The following is a 22,654-nucleotide window of genomic DNA, read 5'->3' as shown; positions in this document are numbered from 1 at the left end:
AATAAAAAATAGGGTTAAGTTTTGTTCCTTGTGATCCCCAAAGTATCCAGAATAAATCCACATCAATTAATAGTTACAACAGATTCCCTTCAGGCTACTTGAGAGGAGAATTTGACTTACACTGTATGTTATATTCAAAGTTCACCTTTTTATTGAACTTTCCAGAATCCAAGAGTGGTGATTAAGAAGTCCAAATTTCAACTACCATATTGACGAAAGAATAATCACAAAAGGGAAAAACTAGACTGATCTGAAAGAACTAAAATTGACCCTTTTCTCAAAGTCCCCCGGCAATTTAAGGTATGTGGAATATACAATGTGACAGAGAAGGGCTAAATTCAGCTTTTATTTGTTCTGTTATTAATCTGGACTTGATACAGATTAGCAATTTAAGTTCTTTTAGCTTCATGCCAGTGTAATCAAGGACAGAATTTAACCCTTGAAATGAAAGCTACAGAAAAAATACTCTTTTCTTTCAACTGTTGCTTTTCAGTAACGCTGAAGGGCATTGGTAAAGTAGGATGGAAGGAACAGATTATTGATGTGGGTCGTTATTTCTATGTTACCTGGACTTCAAACATTTGTTACTATTAAACATATTTAAAATCACAGCTAACAAAACACATGGCAAAATTTCAGAAGGCAACAGCTTTCCATGTGTTTTTTAACTTTTGTATCTCAGAGCATTATCTATGGTTCAGCAGAAACTCAGCTCTCCCCAGAATCCCATTTTATTATTCAGTATTGGACATCCAACGTATCGTCACAGAACACAGTTTTACCCAACAAATCCTATTTTCCTCTGCCCTTGTTTTCTCTTTAAGCCCCTTACACCAGAGGGCTGTTTCTCCCCTGGATTGCTAAGTCATCACATCAAAAAGACATGTGTGATAACATTTCCAGACAATTCTATGTTACAAAAATCACCCGTGAAATTACCGGTGATCATGTTGGCCAATAGAAAAACATAAAGAGGCAAATCTGAAAAACTGAATTCCAATTCTAAGTATCCATTTTGCCCACATACATGAATGATAATGACCAGAAAGCAAATAATAATTTCTTAGGAACTACAACTTGTTAATCTGATATTTTCACAGTACAGTTATTAAATAGTAATTCCCTGGACTTGGCAGTTGGGAGGAATTATTGCCATCGCTTTTAGATACCTATAACATGGACATGTACGTATGGAGTAGTTGTGAAGGCTTCTCTTATAGCTGATGGAGAGAAAAAGAGATTCCTACAATGCAATTAATCAGACCAGTTTTTGACCACTCTCTTTGTCTGAGATGAACGGACCTCTGGAAATGACTATTTCTCTCCACTGCCTACAAAGGAAGCACTGAGTGACTAGCTCAGAGGTAGCCACCTACGTGCATATGCTAAATCTGGACAGATGACTCTCACTCTTACTGTCTATACTGTAATGTTTAACCAATCTTAACTAGTTAATTATGAAGATATTTTCATGGATCACCACAAATATTTGTAAGTAATAATACAGATGCTACTCCCTACCTACCAACCCTGTTTTCTTTGATAGTAACTAGGCTAGCACACTGGTTTCTTCCTCGAACTGTACCTTAACAATGCTATTATATTGTGGAGGAAAGAATTCACTAAAACGGTACAAGTGATCCAAATGTTTTATCCAGTTTTTCCTAGTACTCCAGGCAGTATTCTAGCACACATTCCCAGTGTGTTTCTACCCTTATTTTGTGCACCTGCTTTCTATGTTTTCAAACCTTACCGAGACAATGTGAAATAACTACCGTTATCTTCAAAAAATGCATCAATGCAAATACAATTAGACAGCATATCAAGTGTTGATGCACAAATACAGTTGACACAGTTGTATTGTGGAAGGAAAAAACACAATTCAACTGAATTGTAATCAATTCAGATGAAAGTGTCATGGCATAGTAACAAAAACACAGCTGGATGTTTAGCTCGGGGTGGGGGCTTGCTGTTTAGATGGGGTATGCACCTGGTTATTATACTTCTTCCTTTAAAAGAGAAATATATCTATGATTCAAAACGATACTTACGTATTATCTAAGGGAACACCTTTCTGAAAATAATACAATTTGAGTTATTATGTAGGTGTTTTTTTAAATAAAAAGTTTCTTCTCTGGATATTTAACAGCCCAAGTCATAGAATCTAAATATTTGGAATGTATTAACAAAATATGATTTCATTTGGATATATAATATCCATTTATACATACATGTGAATTAGAGTGGTTTTTTTTCAGTTTGGATGTCTTATGAGGAAAGAAAGTCTAGGATATTAGCTGTTGACTTCCCTAGTGTTTATGCTATGGGAGAAGGTTCAAACCAATACTACATAAAAGTTTTTTCTGTATCATTTGAAGCATGAAAATCCATTAGTAAATTAATGCATATTATGCTAACCAAATCCATTCCAAACTAAAATATACCGGAATAAACACTGTTGCACTGGAGCATCTCTGTACTGCCACCGAGTTGATAGTGTCCTACAAAATACCTTTGTTGCAACTGGGTCTTGGCAGGAAGGTTTTCCCTTGAGATGCCTTTCTGTGCCTGGGCTTTTACATTTGGCAGAGTCAGAGTGCTATAATAGAAGCCATTTTGTAACGGGCAGATATTTATATATTCTTAGAATTGCTAAGAACCTATTGAGCTTTCATTTTGTATTGCTCAGTGATGGTAGAATCTCACCTTAATCAGTCATTTCAGAGACATGTTTTTAACCTCTTTTTCAATCCATTTATGTCCATGAGCAGATAAATTTACCTTAATTTGTAATTCAGTGACATTTATGTTGGTATTTGAAATTCTAAGGCTAGCCTACTTCAAATTTGAACAATTGTTCTATTATCATATTGTTTCTGTACCCTGACTAGATGTGCATAAGTCCTCTGATTATGTTTCCTGCTGTGAATGTTCCCAAAAGTAAATCTGAACTTTGCCTCATGACTGTGATTACATAGGTGTGTCAAGTTTGCTTTTTGCAAGCGTGCTCACAGGAAGAAATAGAATACCGAAGACATTAATTTTTTAAGCTACAGGAACAAATTCTTGGCTACTAATTTCAACAATGTATTAAGTCAAGGGATTAGCGATTGTCATTTTAAACGTGGCAAGATTTTAGGCTGATGTGTACATCAGTGCATCTTATTATATCAGTACAATATTCTTTGATTTCACAGGTCAAGTAAATATATAGTGGTCTAAACAAATGAAAGTATCAGGTATCAACATAAACAAGAGGTAGGAATCAGTGACTTTTAACACTGCAGATTACAATTCTCCATTTTCCCCAAGAGGACTGTTTGTACACTTTAGGCTTGAACGGTGCAATTCTATGTAACAGAAGTTAAAACACTGATAAAGGAATAACCTACCACATAGACAAAGAAGTGAATTACTGGTTCAGTTATAGTCCTGTTCTCTGCCAGCGCAAGCAGGTTATCAACTAAAATTAAATGTTTACAGAGGATATTACCCTGGTCTGTGATGAGAGAAGCCTCTCTCCTTGTTGTGTTGTTGGTCTAGCAACTCCACCTTTTTTCCCACTTCTGCAGTCAAGGAAACCGAGAACAGCCAGTGATATTGTGGCCTCTTGGGATCATACCTGGAAACTGTTCTAATTCATGCTGAGATTTAGGCAGCTCCAACCTGGCTCTACAATGAAGGCTGGATCACAAAAAACCATTTCTCCCTATTCAGATCTTAAACTTCAGATCCCCTATTTGGATCAAGACTAGGAGTGTCCAAGTTTCTCTGTATTTTTGACTAATTCATGTTGTTGAACAGTATCATGTTCTGATACTGGAAAGCAATGAACCTCAAGTAGAAAATACTGCAATATCCTAATTTGGAAGTAATTTAGGCATGATAATTTTTGTAAGAATTGATCTGAAAGAAAAAGGTGATGCCTATTACAGCAAAAGTATGCTTTAAAGGGAAAGTTGGGCACACAGTCACATGGAATTCCGGGAGTACCCTTAAGTACTGTGGACTTAATTAACAAATGATGGGAGAACTTCTCAGTGAGCAGGACAATTACCTTCCTTCTTACTTCTCTGAGTAGTTCTAATAATAATATTATCTTACTTTGAGAGGATTTCAGCCAAGTGAAATTCAAGTGAGTACAAAGACAGTAAGGTACTTTCTCATGATCCTGTAATCTACATTGCTTCTATACTTTTCCACCAGTCTTTCATAAGAATCAAATGGAAAAGGCTGGCCAAATAGAAGTTTATAGTACTCCACAAAAAAGGACCTATAAGATAGACAAGGAATTAACAATTACCCAGTATCACCTACAGGACTTCCTTTCAAGTACAGGAAAAAACCTTGCTCAAAAAAATATCTGTGTTTAGATGTTTAAAAAGTAATTTTAGTTGGTATTATCAGGGCAGTGGCCAATTGAAAAAGGCAAGAATTCTTGTTCCTTTCCATTAATGGGAAAGCACAGGTCATTGTCCATGAAAACCAACAGAGTTCCCATTCCATACCCAGCCTGTAAGTCTGAGCTAAAGAGTTTTTATTAGGCTAGAGATGCCTCCCTACATTATTCTGACTAGGATTACCCAAATGAGCTGACTGGAGACAAGTGATAAATTTGGTTGTCAGAATGAAGAAAGGCTAAATTTGATTAAAATCCTGAAAAGTCCTGCTGATGGTAGGACTTGTTATTCCTCACTGAAAATAACTTGGGAGTGAAAGAATTGAGACCCTTTCCTTCTTCTTGCTGTAAAATTATTATTGGTAACATTGTCTTTTGATCACAACTAATAAAAATATTATTAAAAGTGTACCACCTTATACGGACAGCAAAATATTATAGAATAACACTAGGCAAATATCTTAATTATTTCAAAAAGTATTTTTTAAAATAAAGTTTGAACTTGCTTTGTCTATGTTTGCATTTGGTTTCTACATGTCAGAGTAAATGATATATGGAATGTACACAGTCCCCAGAAATTAACCTGGTTTCATCTACTTTGTGATGAAACATGAAAATATTAGCAGAGAGAATTTTGAATGTATTACTGTCTTGATAAAATACAGTATTTGGGTATCTTCATACAGTATCTTATTCTTGGTGTTGCATTTCTCCAAATATGGGTAGTCTGTGATTAATCAAAGCTTATCTATACGACTGTAACTTTGGATTTTGGATACTTTATGTTTTCAAGATTTATCTATCAAAAATTTTTCACAGACCTCATCAAAAGCTTACATAAACAAGTCAATTCAAGAAAATAATAAAGTGCTTGTAAACATTTTTTTAAAGGAGGCCAGATGGAATGCTGTCAATCTATGCAGCACTGTTCTTATTCAGCTATGAGATATGATATGCAAATGGAATTTTTCTTAGACATGTTTATTATCTGTCTTTACTTACGTTGCAAAGATTTGTATTTGGTGGAGTTACATTAAAAGCATATCAATCTCATTGTTTACTTGGTGTCTGCATATGTTTTGTCAGAATCATCAGTTATAGATTCCATATTTTATAGGATGTAATTTAAAATGATACATTTTTTTCAGAGTTATCTAGTTATACAAACCATATGAAATACTATTTTTCACTACAAATGCTTTCTTCAACTTGTATTAGGATTGGTCAGAGACAAGTGGAGATCAACAGAATATGAACAGTAGAAGGTCAAGATTAAAAGATTTCAGAAAATAATGCAGGCATGCAAAAGTTCTAGGATTTGGCTCTTCCTTTTAACTTTTATAAAAGCCTTTAAAAATTTCACCCTTATGGATAAGCTCCCTCCTGCAACCAACATAAAAGATGGGAAAGGACATTTAAAATTATTTTTGTACAGGCCACCCATTTATGCCACTTCACGGCAGACACAAGAATCTGAAATACAAAAGAAAATTGTACCTCATTCTTAAGAGCTGGGAAAAAAAAAGCTCTCAGAATAGTCAAGAAGATGCAATCAGTATTATGATGACAATCTACTGTCTTGTTCTGCTATTTCTATGCCATCCCTGTGCCTCTAAAAGAGCAAAAATACTTAAAACTTTTACTGGATGTTTCCCTAATGCATGGAGTCTTCAGCGGGCAAAGAGATGACACAAACTGCTTTATTCCTCCTGAAGTATTTGGTGCAAAATATACTTGGGAGAAGGAGACTGCTAGTAAGCGTGTATGTCAGTGGCATTGCATCTTAATGAGATTGCTACCAGCTGGAAAAAATTGAAACAAAATTCAAATTGCTTTAAGGTGGGTTGGGCTGAAAGCAAAGTCAGCTGTGAGCTTTTTAACTATTGCCTTCACTTGCGCTTTTGGTAGAGATGGGAAGATACCTTACCAGGCATTTTCCTAGAGCTGCGAGTCAAGAAATTTTATGTGCCTTGTTTTCTGGAATGTCTGTAGCTTTGTAGGTTGATATTAGATAATGAGTTATTCTTTTATTACTAGGATGCATCCTGTGGGGAATTTTTTCAGCCTTGCAACAAGTAAGATGCAACAACTGTTTAAATGGCATTAGGAGGCAGTACCCTTGTCATCTTTTCTTAGTTACAATACTGACTCCAGTACCTCAATTTAAAAGTCTTGAGGTGTGCTGTGAATGAACCAAAACATAACAAAACCTATGCTTTTAAGCACAATTATCCTGAAAGGCTACAAGTAGTTATCAGGCAAGAAATGGTATGATATTTAACCAGTGGTACCTGAGAACAGATGACTGAAAATGCAGAACCCCCCACCTCACCTCTGCTAGCTGTATAATCTGAGTGGTCTCAGAGGTGTCCCCATAGACTTTTAACAAAGTTTTCAAGATAAATTATTGTTCTGGTATGCATTGTTGATATTGGCCCCCACTTGGTAAATCTGCTTTGTGAGTTTAGGGTGAATTTGGAAGCTGGAATCCATACAGCTGCCATAGCTTTTGCACTGTTTTGACCTAATATGCCTTGCTGAGAAATTTGTGTATGACCTTTCCACTGAGGTATGGCTGCATTCTGAGTAACCTCCACCATATATATTACTTCTTATCCCAGATCTGTGCCTGTTTCTCATAATTCTTTTTACAACAGTATCAAAAGGAGATTTTTAATGAGCAAAAAGAAATATAATGGTAAGTCATCAGCTTTTTTCTTGCATAGCTCATGTGTGTGAAATGCAGACTGCTAAGCAGAATAGTTAGGAATCCGTGGCTTCTTATCAGTGGTAAAATTTCAGTTTTACGTGCCATCTTAATAGTAGTATACAGTGTTACCATAAGTAATTTTTTCTGGTAATATGAGAAATGAATAACTAAGGATCCATTGCTGAATAATGAATAAACTAAAGGCTCAATTAGCACCTTTCAGCTTTAAGATAAATTTAGTGCCACAGCTATTTGAGGCAAGAAGAGATGTCACTGAGAGTAAAAAGAACAAAAGAGCAACCATTTGAAATGCTGCTGTTAAACCTGTACTGTGTGGTTATTGTCATACGTTTGTCTCGTTTGTGAAACTCTCACTTAAGCTATTAGGACTGCCTCATGCAGAAAAACCTGCAAAATTTGTTCTTATTACTATTAACAGTAGCAGCAGATCATGTATGTAGCATCATAAATCAACCTATCAGTTCTCAATATTTGATTCAAGAGCCTACTTCAAACAAAATGAATGAAATTATAAGGGTCACGAAATGGTGAGCTAACTAATTAGGTACCTTAAAGAAGAGAAGGACAAAAGGGAAACTTTTCTGACCTCAGCACAGGAGAACTTGTACAATATGGTAGACAGAATTTAAGGTCTAAAGAACAAGTAAAAATGCTGTCATAGGTTTTAGTAAAAATATAGAAATTGTGGTTGCATGGCTAGGGAGTTTGCAGGACTATAGGGAATAAAAAAATGGTAATTGAGGAAAAAAATCTGAATGCTGAAAATGTCCTTACATACAATGCAAACTTGAATAGGAGTAATAATTACCCACCTCCCCCTTGCCCTCTACGTGCACACGTATACACACAAAGGTACTAGCAGTGTTGATAGAACACCAAAAGAATTGTCAGTATGTGTTATAAAATTTGGACTGCTAATACTACTAGTAGTACTACAGCTACTAATACTACTACAACTGCTAATACTAGTAGTAGTACTACAGCTACCAATGCACAGCTGAAAAATAACAAAAGATCAAGAAAAAACGTCATTGGATTTTGGTTTATCTCTAATAACAAAAATAAATCCATCTATCATTTATATGTTTTGGGTTTGGGGAAAATAACTATTTACAAACTTGCTTGAGGCTGAAAAATAACAACTTTGCCCAGCCAATCTAAATCACGATACTCCTATGTTATCGTAAATACCTAGATTGAAAATCGATGCAAGCTTCCTCAAAAGATGGACTTACATTTAGCCGCTCATTTTGTTACCTATGCATTTTTAAAGTAATGAATATTAACCAATATACAATACCTCCTCTTTTATTATCGTTATAGACAAAAATCTGTTCTTGGAATGATATGAAAGCAATCCACGACACTGACAAAATCTGTATATCCCTATGAATATGTGAAGCCATCCTGACTAGGTTTTGTCATAGTATGACTCAAAATCTATGTGGTCAAATTTGGCTTCTGTTCTTATAAGGTTGACTAGACCTATGAACAAATATACATAGTGAATACCATCAGAAGCCACCTTGGAACATGTGCATATAAGGAAGAAATTAATCCTAAAACACAATGATACTGGTCATGCTTCAGTATCTAATGGTAATACAGTAATGATGAGATCATATAAGAATGGGGAGCTGAAAGTCAGACTATTCAATTTCATATCTATGCTTACAAAAGTTTTCAGCTGTAGATATTCATATATAAGAAGAGTATAAATCGTGCACTAAATACTAAATTTTCATCTGTAAAATGGTCTGTTGCTGGCAGTTAGGTATCCTCTTTGCAATGTTTTTAAACACATTATGTTTACTTTCATCCTGTTCAAAACCAGATACAGGCTCATTTCAAAACCTACTGAAGTCAAGTAAAAGACTTGCTTTTATGGTAAGTGGATCACAACCATAGCACTTTACAGAGTTTGGGTGTTTTTATTCTTATTTTTCCCTTAAACAATGACAGTGATAGTTATTCTGCTGAGGAAGAACTATGAATATTCTCACACCAAAGTGTCGCTTATCATAGGCTGCCATTTCACCACAACTACTTAAGTGGAGTTCCTTTAGCTCATGTTGCAATCTCATTTAGTGCCAAGTAGAAATATCCTTGATCTCAGGAGAAAAAACAAGTTTGAATAAGAGGAAAAACCTAACATTATTTAAGAAACTTAAACTCTCCAGAGCATGAGTGGTGAAAAACACACTGAGAATATTGGTAGAGATGCTTACACTGCTGCACTAACTGCATTCTCCAGATAAATTAGGCCTTCAGTATCTTCAGATAGTTAAACTTGCACCTTCTCTCAGTTCATCCACAACTAACTTGTTTATTAAGAGACATTTTTAAAGTCTGATGAAAGGTATTTAACCACTCCAGTGTTCTTTAATGTTCGATGTGTGTTCAACATAACAAGCTTCTCATAATCCCTAGTTAGGAGTCTGCACGAAGCGACTCAGATCCCTCCGGCTTGCAGTGGTGGGTGTGTAACTGCAGTAACTGCAGCTGGGCTGTAAGGAAGGTGTGATCATCCCTCCAGAGAGAGGGAATTGGAAAGGAGAGGCTGACAAGAAATCCTAGTAGCTGCTAAACCTTGAAAAGGATGTTAGGTTCTTTATGATAGCAGCAATTTGTGGGTTTTTTTTTTTGTTTTGTTTTGTGTGGTGGTTTTTTTTGTTTTTGTTTTTGTTTTTTTTTAGGGGGGGGGTGTTGGTGGAGGAGAAATGGTAGCTAAAGAAGTTGATGCATCAGGATACCAAGGCCTTTTTGCTTTATTGTGAGTGAAAAAAACTTACTTTAGGTCTGTATAGAACTTCATCTAGATGGCAAAATGTTGTAAAAAAAAGTATTAGCTTGGCTTTTGAAACCAGGAGCTAATTAGCCATTGTACAATGCTGTACTTAAAAGTTTCTGGTTGCAGAGTTATGTTTTGTGAAGTAGAAGTATATCTGTTTTTTGGACTCGGCCCAAAGCAATTTTGTATCAAAACCAGAACATGGATAACTTCCTTCATATTCAGCTTATATATTTAAAAAAAAAAAAAAAAAGTCCTTTGAATTAGAGAGTAACTACGACAATGGCTCAGCTGTCTGAGGTGTACCTGCTGAAGCTCTTGCATACAGCAGGATTGTAAGACTATCAAAGCTTCTGAATTTCAAAAGAAAAACAGAATGAGACCAGGCGTAGGCTGCAGCTGTAATCTGTGCTTGGTAGCATACAAGTCCTCTCCCATGAGTCACACTTTAGAGAACACTGTGGATTCTGTTTAGCCTCTTGGGATTTTTTATTCCCCGCCCCCCCCCCCCCCCCCCAGGCTGCAGTCTAATACTTCTTCTATTCCCCATGTCCCCTTCTGTGGATAAAATAATGTTTGAGTTGTTAAGATGGAGCCTAGGAAATCCACAGTTCTGATGTAGATACCTTCTGATAGAGTTCATATGATTAATTTTATATGTGGCCCAAGGCTGGAAATTGCTCTCTACCCTACCTACCAAATTCATCCCTGATAATAGCCCTGCCTCTTATGCTGATATCCACACTCTTCCTTTCTTTCTCTTGTTGTATTAGGAACAGCATTTTAATCCATGTTTATGTCTTGTGAGGCTGATAACTTCAGCAGGTTTGTCAGGTTTTCTTTGTCCTTCCCTAGATTAGACCATCATGAGAATTCCTTGAATTTCTTTCACAGTCCTGCTTTCCTCTCCCCTTTTCCATTTTGACCAGCTCTTTGATGCTCTTGTGCATCATGGTGCTCTTTCCTCTCTTGTTCTCTTTGAGCTGCTGTCTCTGAACTCCCTTATGCTGTTCTCTATTCACACGAATCTCCTATATTCCTTTTTTGACTTTATCTCATGTTGATAACTTGCTGCTCCTGCATACTCATTCAACCTATGTCTGTTTTTCTGTTTTTCCATTCACTAAGGTTCTTTCGATTTGTTCTCTGTGAAACATTACTCATTCTCTGTTGCTTAGTTCCCAACTTTAATTATCACATCGCCAGTCCACTCCTCCCATGCTCTCGCTCAGCCTTTCTGTGAATTCAATGTTCATTACTTCTGCTGAAACTGTTTCCCGTATTTTGCTTTCCTCCTTCCAAAACCTTTTGCTCTACCTCTTGTTGCAAGGCCTGTCTTGCCAACTTCCAGCCCTAATTCACTCTCAACCATGTCTTTTCTCTAGCAAAACCATTCTGGTGGAAATCTGATGACCCAGACCACTTCTTCCACCATGGATTTATTCTCTCACCCCTCCGCCCCCCCCCCCCCCCCCCCGCCAGGTATAATTACATTGCATATGTGCAGACCCATCTTTACAGCTTCTGAGTCAGTCCTTTCCCTGGCCTTTTTCCTTCTCTATATAGATTTCTGCCAATTTCTGCCAATGTGATATAGTAAGATGTGCCCATCTGCTTTTCTCAGTTCATCTTCCCTTTCTCTGTTGCTATCCCTTCCCTTTTCTTTTCATGGATACAGAAGTTTCTCGGTTCCTCTGGTTTATATACCCTTTCAGCTTACCCTAGAAATCTTACCTAGCTTCTGTGACTTCAGTCTCTCATTCTTTGCCTTAATTTTTGCCTCTCCTCTGGTTCTTTCCCTTAAAACACACAAGCAGAATGACTGTGATTTATTTCTGTATACAATCTCAAAGATGCTTTCTTATCCATCACCACAGATAAAACTCGTCTATTGTTTCCATGGTTCCTATTTACTGGAGCATCTTCTCCTTGCCTCTTGCCTGGCCTTGAGCTTCAATCTTTGAATCTTCACTGGCTGCTTTTCCTTATCACTTTAAACAAACTTTTTGTCTTCAGGACACTGTTATCTGCACCCAGGCTCTCAGATTCTTACTATAGAGATTCTGATTTTGACCTCTGATTAGCTCATACCTGTCACTGGAACAGTCTAAACCAAGCATGTTTTTGCTCTGTTATGTGACCTTTTATGCACAGGAAGAGAAACTTCCTTTTACAAGGCTACATTGTTATCCTGTTTCAAATCCTTCTTTAACTTTCTTTTGCTATGATAACTACCAAAATTTCCTTATGCTTTCATAAGGTATTGTGTGCAATAAGGTCGAATGAGTTGACAGGAAATTTGCCACTATATTCATGACCAAACCTAATGTTTACCAGGTTTTTTTTATATATAATAATCTCCTTAAACTCTGTAAGACCCATGAAACAGCAACCCTGTGGTATGTGAGTCTTAGCTCATGAGTCAGCCGCATAAGAACTATGGTAACACTGATGATAAAAGCTAAACAGCAACTCTAATGAAGACATAACCTACACTACTGTCATCACCTGAGGTGCTTACAAAACACTGAGTGGGTACTGCATTTTGTTTGTTCTTTTATTACAAATTTTTAAATGAGTCTGATATTTGTATGTCCCTAAAGCAGATGCTATGCATGGTGTTTCTCCTTGCCCTTGTCTAGCAGCCAGGATTTTCTGCACACCCACTGTTAGACCCACTGTAATATTCTTGTAATACTTCATTTTTTATGGAAATCTAAAGGTCACCTCTAAAATGACTGCTGTGGCAGATTCTGGTCTTAGTTAAATCACTATTAAGCACAGGCAACTCCATACGCAGGCACTGACACTACTCTGAATTTTCAGCGATGCAACTCAGAATAGAACTGTTGTATTTTTGGCTCTATTCAAGAATCAGTCAGTATTAAGTTGATGGTTGCATTGATGCTTCTTTTCACTGTTTGACAGTAGTTTGTGGATGTTGCTAAACCAGGTCATGATTCAAATACCTAACAAATATTTAGGTATTAATGCTTTATAGGATTTATGTTTCCAACTTACTTCAGGAAGTGGGGTGTGCATAGTTAAAAGAAAGTAACTAGTAGATTCTTGTATTCTACTGTGGTCTGGACCTTAGCTGAGCTGGTGAAAACTTCAATGCCACTAACTAAAGTTCAAAACCGATCTTTATAAAAGCAGGGGTTGAATGTTTATAAAGAATACTTTGTTTTCAATATAGGAACTTATGTTTCTCTAAAACTTGGATCAAGTCTATATGCTAAATTTTGACCTGGTGATATACTTAGCTAGAGGACACCACTAACTAGCATAACTTGTATTTCGATAGTGCTGAATTATGTTGGATGTTTTCCAAACAATAGACAAAGATATGATGTTTAAACCTATGAATATAATATCTCACTGCAGAAAGTATTTTCTATTCTATATCAGTTACATCTAGATTACACACTGATAGGTCTATGACTACATGTAATAGCAGCAAGTTATTTTCTTTGGGTTCATCACTATTTCCTCGTAAAAATTCCTTCTGCCATGTATCCATAGGTGGCAATTCTAATAGCTGAGCTCAGGTTTTACACCACAGATCTGAGTGTTTCTATAAAATCACAGTAAGAATCAGCAGATGAGAACCTAATGAACCTACCAACTATCTTTCTGGAAAGTACGCTGGCAGCAGTTTTCTATTGGGCTGGTAACAGTCAGTGCTGGTGATAATAAGAAGCTCATGGTACGGCATCAGTTCTGGTCAATGCCCTTCTCATCCCCTGCCCTGGACTGAGGATTTCTGAATTAATTTTTTTTTACCACTGTCCTTATACCTTCTTTGGTAACCTTAACTATCCCTAACATGCACACATACCTGCCTACATGTATGTGACGTTTTGGTTTATAATTACTTGATTTGACTTTCCTTTAAGAACCCCCTTCTTACTCAGCAGCTTCCATTATTCTGTGTTGGTTATTGTGTGTGTGGTCCTGATCTGGATATGTAATGTACTTTAGCTAGACTGTGGTATTAATATGAATTTCTTGACTGACACTGCTATTACTCTCATTTTTTAATCTATTGCACAGACATTAATTCATTTCGTGGATCTACCTTGGGGAGTTAGTGTAGAGGTTAGGCCTTATTTCTTAAATAGAGATCAAGATGGATCAAGTGAAAAAAGATTACTATTTCAATATTTGAATATATACAACACAGCTACCATTGAGGCTGATAATACTTGAAAACTCGGTGTGTTTCCTGATCACAAACAGTATCTCAAATTGGGCATCTAAGAAATGAAAATCACAAGCAGAGATAATCTTTGAAAAGAAGGGCTTAAGGGAGTTAATTGACATCACAAAGAACCACCATGACAAAGAGGAGTAGAATTCAGTAGTGTCCAGCCAAACATTTAACTAACTTAAATCATGACACTTCTTTCCTCAGTCATCTGACTAATAGAATATGCATTTTAACTGCATTAACAAATAAACCACAAAAGATAACAGCTTTCTCTGCTATGTTTTCTTGTTTGATTATTAGATCTGGCCCATCCTTTGTTTTGGATGGATTACAGTGCCTTAATATATAAGTAAAAGTTTTGTCATAACTTGTACATAAAAATTCTGAGTATTTGAATATTAATCCTTAATATCTTTCTAAAATATCTTAAAATTTTCCAAATGATTTTTTTTTCAAACAAAACAATCTTAATACTATCACAAGAGGTCATATTGATATCTGTACAGCTCATCTGTCAAGCTGAAGCTTAGATTCAATAAAAAGGGTGAAAACCACCAATAATAGGTTGTTACCCTATATGTAGAAAGATAGAGGGAATATCAGGGATTTCCACAAATAGTTGCAGACAGAAAGTTGTCAGGTTTGGTAACTTTGGTTTATGCTTCTGGCTCTGGAGAGACAGGCGTTCTAGAGGATACAGATTTTTTCTGATTTTCCTTAATATAAAATCCTTTCTTTCCCTTTTCTTTTCCCTTCTTCTAAGCCTCTAGACCAGCAAGTCCAATTACCATTGTCTAGTAAGTGCTTTCTTGAAATGGAACCTTTCTCTACTCTAGCTAGAACTAAAATCTTCCAAAGTCTCTAAGTTAAACTGCACATCCACACCATAAAGATCATCTTCTGTTGAATTTCATGTCCTTGGCTCAAAGTTTGAAGGTATAGCAGGATTTTAAAGAAAAGTTCTCAGTTTCTTTTAGTGTGGATGAAACATTTCAATTTTCCCCCCAAGCGCTCTGTTCAGAAGTGCCCAAACCATTTTTTGCATGAAAAATTTCCCCAGACATTTATTTAAAGATATCTGATGGAGATATTTTCAATGTAAGTACCTTCCCAAGGCTTTAAGCAATGGAAAACAGCAACATAGGTAATATTGTCAGCCAACTGCAACAAAAAGTTGTACTATCAACTAAGAGGTTGCATTAAGAAAAAAAATTAATCTAGTCTTTTTTTTCTTCCGTTGACAGATTTTTTCCTTCCTCTTCTTTCAAATTTCAGTGACTGTCTAAAAAGAATGTTAATAATGTCTGTGGCCACAGTTTTAAATCAACTTGAATTTGTAATAAATGCACTTTAATCACCATACATTAAACAGTAAACTAACTTCTGTGAAATTATTTCAACCTTGCGTTTATACTGCATGCATGTCTGGGACTCTTTCTGGCTGCTTTCCTGGATTCAAAAATCTGAACCAATTTCTCCATTCCTTATTAGCCTCAGTTCTTTAAAAAAAAAAAAAAGAAAAAAAAAAGTGATGCCTGCTTAGTAGAACACTTGACTTTTCAGTAAACTGCCTTGGGTATTTCCCAATATATCATACTCCCTCATGTCTTTTTCTCTTTTGTTATTAGTGTAAGAAGTGATTGAAAGTTAAAACCTGCAAAAACAAGGTTTTGTTAAAGTACTGGAATCCTCTGTGGATGTGTGTAATCATTAGAAACTGAGTACATTAGGTTAGCTTACACTCCTAAGTCTTACATGTGTGCTGTGCTGCTACTTGCTAGATTTGCTTGCATTTGCTTTTACATGGGTAAGTGCTCAAACAGGCAGGTCCACTACCTCCTAAAACCTCCTAAACTTTCAGATAAGTAAAGAGAAAGAAGAAGCAATCAGAACCAATAAGCTGGGAAAGTAGAGCTTGGGTAAGGTTTTGTTTTCTTCCTCTGGTAGTATATGTTCTGTAATTCAGGACTGATATTCTATTCACTATTAATCAAGATTGCTAGCAATTATAGCTAAAACTACTGTAGAAAGTTTGCTGCAACCTTTTGAACGTCATTTTACTTTCTTAAATTAGGTACTACTGGGGAAAAATTACATGTATCATCTGGCTACTAGGATGGAAATACTGTAAAGAGCCAAATAAGATTAGGCTCCTAAAGCTCTGTGTGTGCAGGCTGGTGGTGGTGAAGCTATGTTATTAGGTACTGGTATCACTTGCCTTTGAGGGAGAATATAGCTTTGTGCCTATGATGTCAGCTGAAATTCCTGCTGTTAGCAGCATACTGTATGCACAGTCTCTATATTGACTGTGATAGCAATAGCCATTGGCTTTATTCTCGGCCTAGGAGCCAGTTCCTTTCAATAAACTCTTGGAGGACGAACATCTTTCAAGGCAGATTCTGTAACTCTGCATTCCATGGTAACACGCCAGTAGCTAATGCAACAAGAGACAATACTCGGATCTTTCCTTAGGGAAATTTTTACAGTTGAATTGTGGTGTTGTAGTGTCATTCTCCTTCCTCACCCCACCCATTACTTGGGAACATGCTGAGAAAAGGGATAAGTGTTTGTGATTACAAACACACAGATCAGTTTGAGCAAGACAGAAGTGATGGGTAGGGGCAAAGAGCAAGCCTAGATATGAAAGCAACAATAATGACTGGTTTTATTGGCTATAAAAGTATGGACAGAAGCTTGTGCTAGTACTAAACAGGCTGCTTAGTTAAGTGGGCTTCAACAGATTTATATAATAAAAGAGTGCAAAATTTTGCTCAAGTATCCTTCCCACTCCAAGAATGAACTTTTTAGCATTACTTCTTTGATAATTGAAATAGATCACTGTTAGCTCAGGATTTGGGGCATGTTAATTTTATCTTGTGGGAAGAACTACCCATATTAGTCATGACAAGATAGCCCATATATATCATCAGATTTAAACAAATATATTTTCTTAACATTTTGAGCAGCTTCAATTGTCAGGAGAAGGCAGATGTATTAGCTTAGATGCACATATGCAGTATAATCTGGTCATTCAAAGAATAAAATTTATTTAAACAAAGTTTAGAGAGAAACATGCACAGTGAAAGGAAGCAATAGGGCTTTCCATTAGAGTAACTGTAAAGACTTTTATCTAATTAGAAACTTAAAGCCATGAAACACTTTTAATATGAAATCTGACCTAAAAAAAACATAACAAATTCTAAACTGCCTTATTTTCTGAGTGTGTTCCAAGAACAAAAAGTAAAACTGGTGAGAGGAAGTTCATCTCTATGTAGCCAGGACAGTAAAACGTAGTGACGTAATGGTTTGTAAAGTTATTCTTTTTCTGAACTTTAAAAAGTAGCAACTGTGAACATGGAAGATGCTTTTCAGTTTATGTGGGCAAACTTATTTAAATAAATCAAACTTTTTTGCTGTAGTGAACTATTTGGAAATAGTATCTACTACTCTGCTTTACAAAGCAATAATATAATCACCTCATTGTATTCCTACTTGAAACAGTGATATCCAAATATCATTGCAATATATGCATTAGGAGTGACTAGGAGCCAAAAAAATGGAAATTCAGTAGTGTAAAACTCATTTACACAGTGTTTACATATTCCTGGTCTTCCCTACAATAAGGAGGTGCTACTCTGTCCTTTTCTGTGTTAAACATATTAATGAATGGCTAGCAGAATAGTTGATATGTAAAACACCGTGTGATATGAATAATGCATCTGAATGTGTTGTGGAAATGTGCAATAGGAAATACTCTACAGAATGTACAGGCTGTCTGAAAAGAATATTTTTTTCTTGAAAGTGTCTTTCTACCAAACTGTCATAAGCGATTTTTGAGGCTGATAACATAAAGTTTAAAAAAGATCTGCTTATCTTATATGGGCATAAAATCTCCAGATTCATCATAAGTACTGATGCATTTTGGAAGGAGTATGTATCCTCTTGATTCTGGTGTCTCGCAAGCCTCTTTTTTTCAGGATGAAGCTTGAATAAAGAGAGGAGAGGGAGTACCATATGTGCTTCTTGCAATATTTTTCATCTTTAATCACAGAGATGCACAGAAAATGTCACAAAAATTCAACCAATGATCTTATTAATGACATGAAAATGAAGCCTCCGTTGATGAGGACTTAAAGGAAAACCAGTTTTAAATGTTCTGAACATGTCAGAATAAGCATGATTAACGAGCCAACTTTAATTTTTATATAATTAAAATAAGAAATTGGCCTAATATCTAATACAGTAATTTCATTCTCTCTGTGTGGCTGGGAAGTTACTCATTAAGAAACAGCTTCCTCAAATCTCATTCTTCATCTTCTATGACCATTGGAAAAAGCCAATTATTTGAAGAAAGTATAACTCCTCATTTTGGAGGGTTTTCCTTTCCACATCTCTGATGCATTAGAGTAAGTAAAGTTGTGCTAATTACAATTCTATTAATATGTATGCTATTATTTTAATTATCTGCTGATTAATCTGTTCTTCATGTGCTAATGTCCTGATGTGCAAAGGGAAGTAAGATAAATATAGCTGATATTAAGACTCTTTTGTAGAATTTTAAACCAGGTGATAACAATACACAGTGCATTTGGGGCAAAGGATTCAGACATCTTTAAATTTAAGGTATCCAAAATGCTTAAATTACAAGCCTGTTCATTCACTGTGGTTCATACATGCTAAGATGACAGATAAGCACTCCGAACTGTCACATAGAGGTGACTTGCTGTACTGATTGGATAACTAGTTTAGAACAACTGAGAATAAGATTGTCATGGTTAGTTTCTGGAATCGGTTACTGTAGAAGTCCTGTTCTAGTTAATTAATTTCATGCATGTGGATTTGGGATGGATTTACAGGCAGGTGTTAGAGCATGGAGATTAAAGAGTGTAGTGAGAATGCGGGTTTAAATAGGAGCAAGAAAGAAGAGGGGAAGTAGAAATACTGTATAGGAGGTCTTCAGAACTGAGAAAAAGCTGCTGTTATGAAAATGTGTATGTTAATAGTGTTCTGGGAGTCTAAGGAAAGACAGGAATGAGTGGGATATCAAAGCACATTTTAATTGGTATACTTCATATACTGTTTTTTTGAGTGTTCGCTTTTTTGTGGTCAGAGTTCCAGTTGTGGAATTTTGCAATTGTTTGCAACATCTATTCACCTTCTTCTGACTAAAATGTAATGCTCTCCTCAATACACTGGTACCAATCCTGGCCTATACTGACTCATCCTGGTAGTCATGAATTGTATCCAGGTCTACGTTAGTTCAACTATGTATCTCCCTTAAGCAGGGTTAGAGTTAGGAAGGGATATCAAGATAAATATAGAATCAGTAAAAGTATTTAAGAGTGAGTGATTGTAAGTTCAACCGTCCCAGGCTAACATCTCAGGAAGCTTCAGGAATGAATATGTAAAACTGTCATCCATTGACTCTGTCTAGTCTCTATACCTTTTTCTGAGATGTTAAGGGATTAACAATGATTGTAATTGTTTGTCCCTCCGTACGTGCACGTTTCACATTCCCAGATACCTTCACATCTATGTACTGGAAACTGCTGAAAAGGGATCCAGTGTGTTGCAAGAACCTGCCTAATGCCAAGATGCTGTTACAGAACTGTAGAGCCCAGAGATGCATACCAGACTTGGGTCTCAAAGCAGACACATACACTCTACCTTTCCACTTGTCAGCCCATCATAAATTAGAAGAGATCTGTAAGTGACTTTAAACATGTTCAGAGAGAAAGCTATACAAAATACAGAAACTAAGATTAGGATAGCCCACTGTGACAAAGGATATACACATAACAGAATAGTAATACCTCTTGCAAAACAGAAGAGTCTGAGATCATTACATTTGTTTCTACCACCTGAGGAATGAAATCCTAGATATATAATTTATTTCCCCCCTTCTACCCTCCCAAATAAATGTTCTAAGAATGATGGTTTTTCATGTAAATGTGAGATGCTAAGAATCTCAAAAAACTGAGCTTTATTCTTTATTTTAACCATATAACCCTTCTTCAGTACTGCAGCTGATGTAATTGTCCTTATCTGTATCTGTGAAGCCTCCGCCTTGAAGTTTTTATGCTGTGCCATATCTCAATTAACATTATCTAAAGGTTAGCTAAAACTATTATTTGACATAATTAACTTCTACTATAGTCACAGCTACTGAGAGGGTAAAGCAAGATCTCACTGAAATCCCTGGCTGATAATGACTTTGGCAAGACAAAAACCAAGAGTTAAAATTCTCAACGATAAAACAGTGTCGTACAAAACATGTACTATTAAATGTATATGCATTAATAAATACATGTTGCACACTAAAATAGAAGTCATGTAAACAGTGCATATTTTTCAACCAGAGCAGTGTGGCTAAGTAGGAATGAGACCCACCCCATCCTGCTGTATATCTATGTAAGTGAATCTTATCCTATGATATAGGTGATATGGGGAAAGGAAAAATACATACTGGTAAATCCAGTGCTCCATTTCAAATACTTAATTACAGATTACTATTTTGGAGTGCTGAAATATCCTTTGTTCACTAAAGTTTCTGCTGTGATGCTTAAGAAAGAGAGAAAGTACAGTACATGAGGTTGCAAGTAGTTGTAGTTCAGTTTCTTTTCTCACAAAAGCTAGAGGTTCAACATCTGGCTTGGATTATTCTGTCCTTCTCCTAGTAGTGGGGAATCATCCTCTTCAATATGTATTTTAATGCTTTGTCACAGCTACATTGAAATGCTAGCAAGTTTGTGCAGAAAAAACTTCCAAAGATTTCTAGGGCAACTTTGAAAATGGAATCTGGGAGACTTAGTCTTATTAAAATGTAGTAGAAGTTATATTTCTTTAGTAAGCTCTGAATTTTTTCTTAGTTTGAAAAAATACTCACTGAAGACTCTCTAGACACAAGTAAACAGACAGCAAGATAGGTGCCAAAGTGAGCTGGGGCCAGCATACGGCGAGGAAGCCATGACATCTGTGATTCTGCTGCCCACTGTGCTCAGAGCTCAGTGGGAGCAGCAAGGCCTTCCTAGAAAAGAGGCAAGTTATCACCAATCAGCTATTAGTAATGTGTTTTCCCTCTGTGAGAGGTAACTGCTTCCTGCTGTTGCCTTCTGCAGAGTTCCAACTAGCAGGCTTAACCCCTAATTTGGAAAAGAATAATTGCTCCAATGGTCACTGAAAAGCTGTCAGCCCTTGCTTGGGATGGCATTTCCTGTGATTTTTGTACACAACATTCACCTTGTAGTCACTGTACGCTTTTACTGCATCTCAGAATTTCCCGTATTAAAAATGGAAGAGAGGAGGCTTAATAACACTTAGCTTGGCTATGGAAAGAAGCTTACAAAGTTGTTGTAGCAGTGCATCACTATTGATTAAGCAAGATGCAGGTAGTACATTTAAGAGTACTGTTCTCCAGGGGGCAAAGAAGATCTGTTACTGTATGCTGCAAAGATCAGTAACTCTCCCTTCTACAAAATCATGAAGCAAAGTTAATCACCTCCTTTTGCTTCCTAATTTAGTTATTTAAATGTTCAGTGCAAACAGAAAAGATGAAAGAAAACTCAGGAGGACATCTGTCTGAGTACAAGATATTGATATAAATAGAGAGACTGGGAAAAGTAGTTGTGAGTCTGTTTCATTTTCTACTTCAGGAAAACCAGTCAGAACAGGACTGTGCAGGAAAAGCACTGCCATAAGCTCTTGCTGAGGGAGAAATTGGGGCATAGCTCAGCACTGTTTGTTTTCATGTAGGTTTAGATAATAAAACACAGAAGGCTGAAAGGGAGATTTGATTTACTATTGTTCAGAAATCACATTTTCTTAGGTCTGCAAGCTTCAGCTGTCCCTATGTTTTTGCTAGGGTTTTAGATTTTTGCTTTTCTTTACATATTTTTCCATCTGTATTTTCTGTTTGGGATAATAAAGGGTTTAGAAGTCTAGAAGAGGAGGAGAAAGTGAGTGGTTTGCAGCAAGGAAGCGGAGTCTCTCATTTCATTCATTTCTTTTCTCATTGTTTGGCAGGTGGAAAGCACAGATTTACAGGGCTGAACTGCATCAGCCGAAGAAGTGGGGGAAGAGAAACAAAACAAGTACAGCACCATTGAAAAGAGCTTCAGCTTTATCTAGCAGCATCACCACAGCAACCAGAAAATACAATTAAAAGACAAGGGCTAGAGCAGAGAAGCAGAAAGTGCAGCTCCTTACCTTTGGACAGAAGGCAGCAACATAATTATGCAGAACAGAAAAGAGTATTTGATGGATGTAGCCAAACTGTGGCAAAGGGAAGTGTCCCTTCATTAACAGGAATGTGCCACTGTTTATGCACTGGAAAGGGGAGTGCCATGAGATCTACTGAAGAGACTATTTCTGTGGTTGCATATCTACATGTGTTTGCACCCCTGCTGGGACTGAATTAGGTGGTACAGGCATCTTGGACCATCAGGTATTGGATAGCGACATTTTTTTTTTTTCATTCAAGGTGTACCTGGCACGCGAACTGAAAGACACTGCAGATCTTCT

At 36.5% G+C, this 22,654-nt stretch overlaps 1 protein-coding gene across 1 annotated transcript in view; it reads right to left on the bottom strand.

Moving 5' to 3' along the window:
• Nucleotides 1-22,654, bottom strand: part of RSPH14 (radial spoke head 14 homolog) — a 103,714-nt gene that overhangs the window by 21,103 nt on the left and 59,957 nt on the right. The gene's annotated exons all lie outside the window — the stretch shown is intronic.

This window comes from Buteo buteo, chromosome 11 (assembly GCF_964188355.1).
Source record: "Buteo buteo chromosome 11, bButBut1.hap1.1, whole genome shotgun sequence".
Lineage (NCBI taxonomy): Eukaryota > Metazoa > Chordata > Aves > Accipitriformes > Accipitridae > Buteo > Buteo buteo.
Note: the sequence above shows the minus strand (reverse complement) of the source record. Positions and strands in the feature narration are given on the sequence as shown.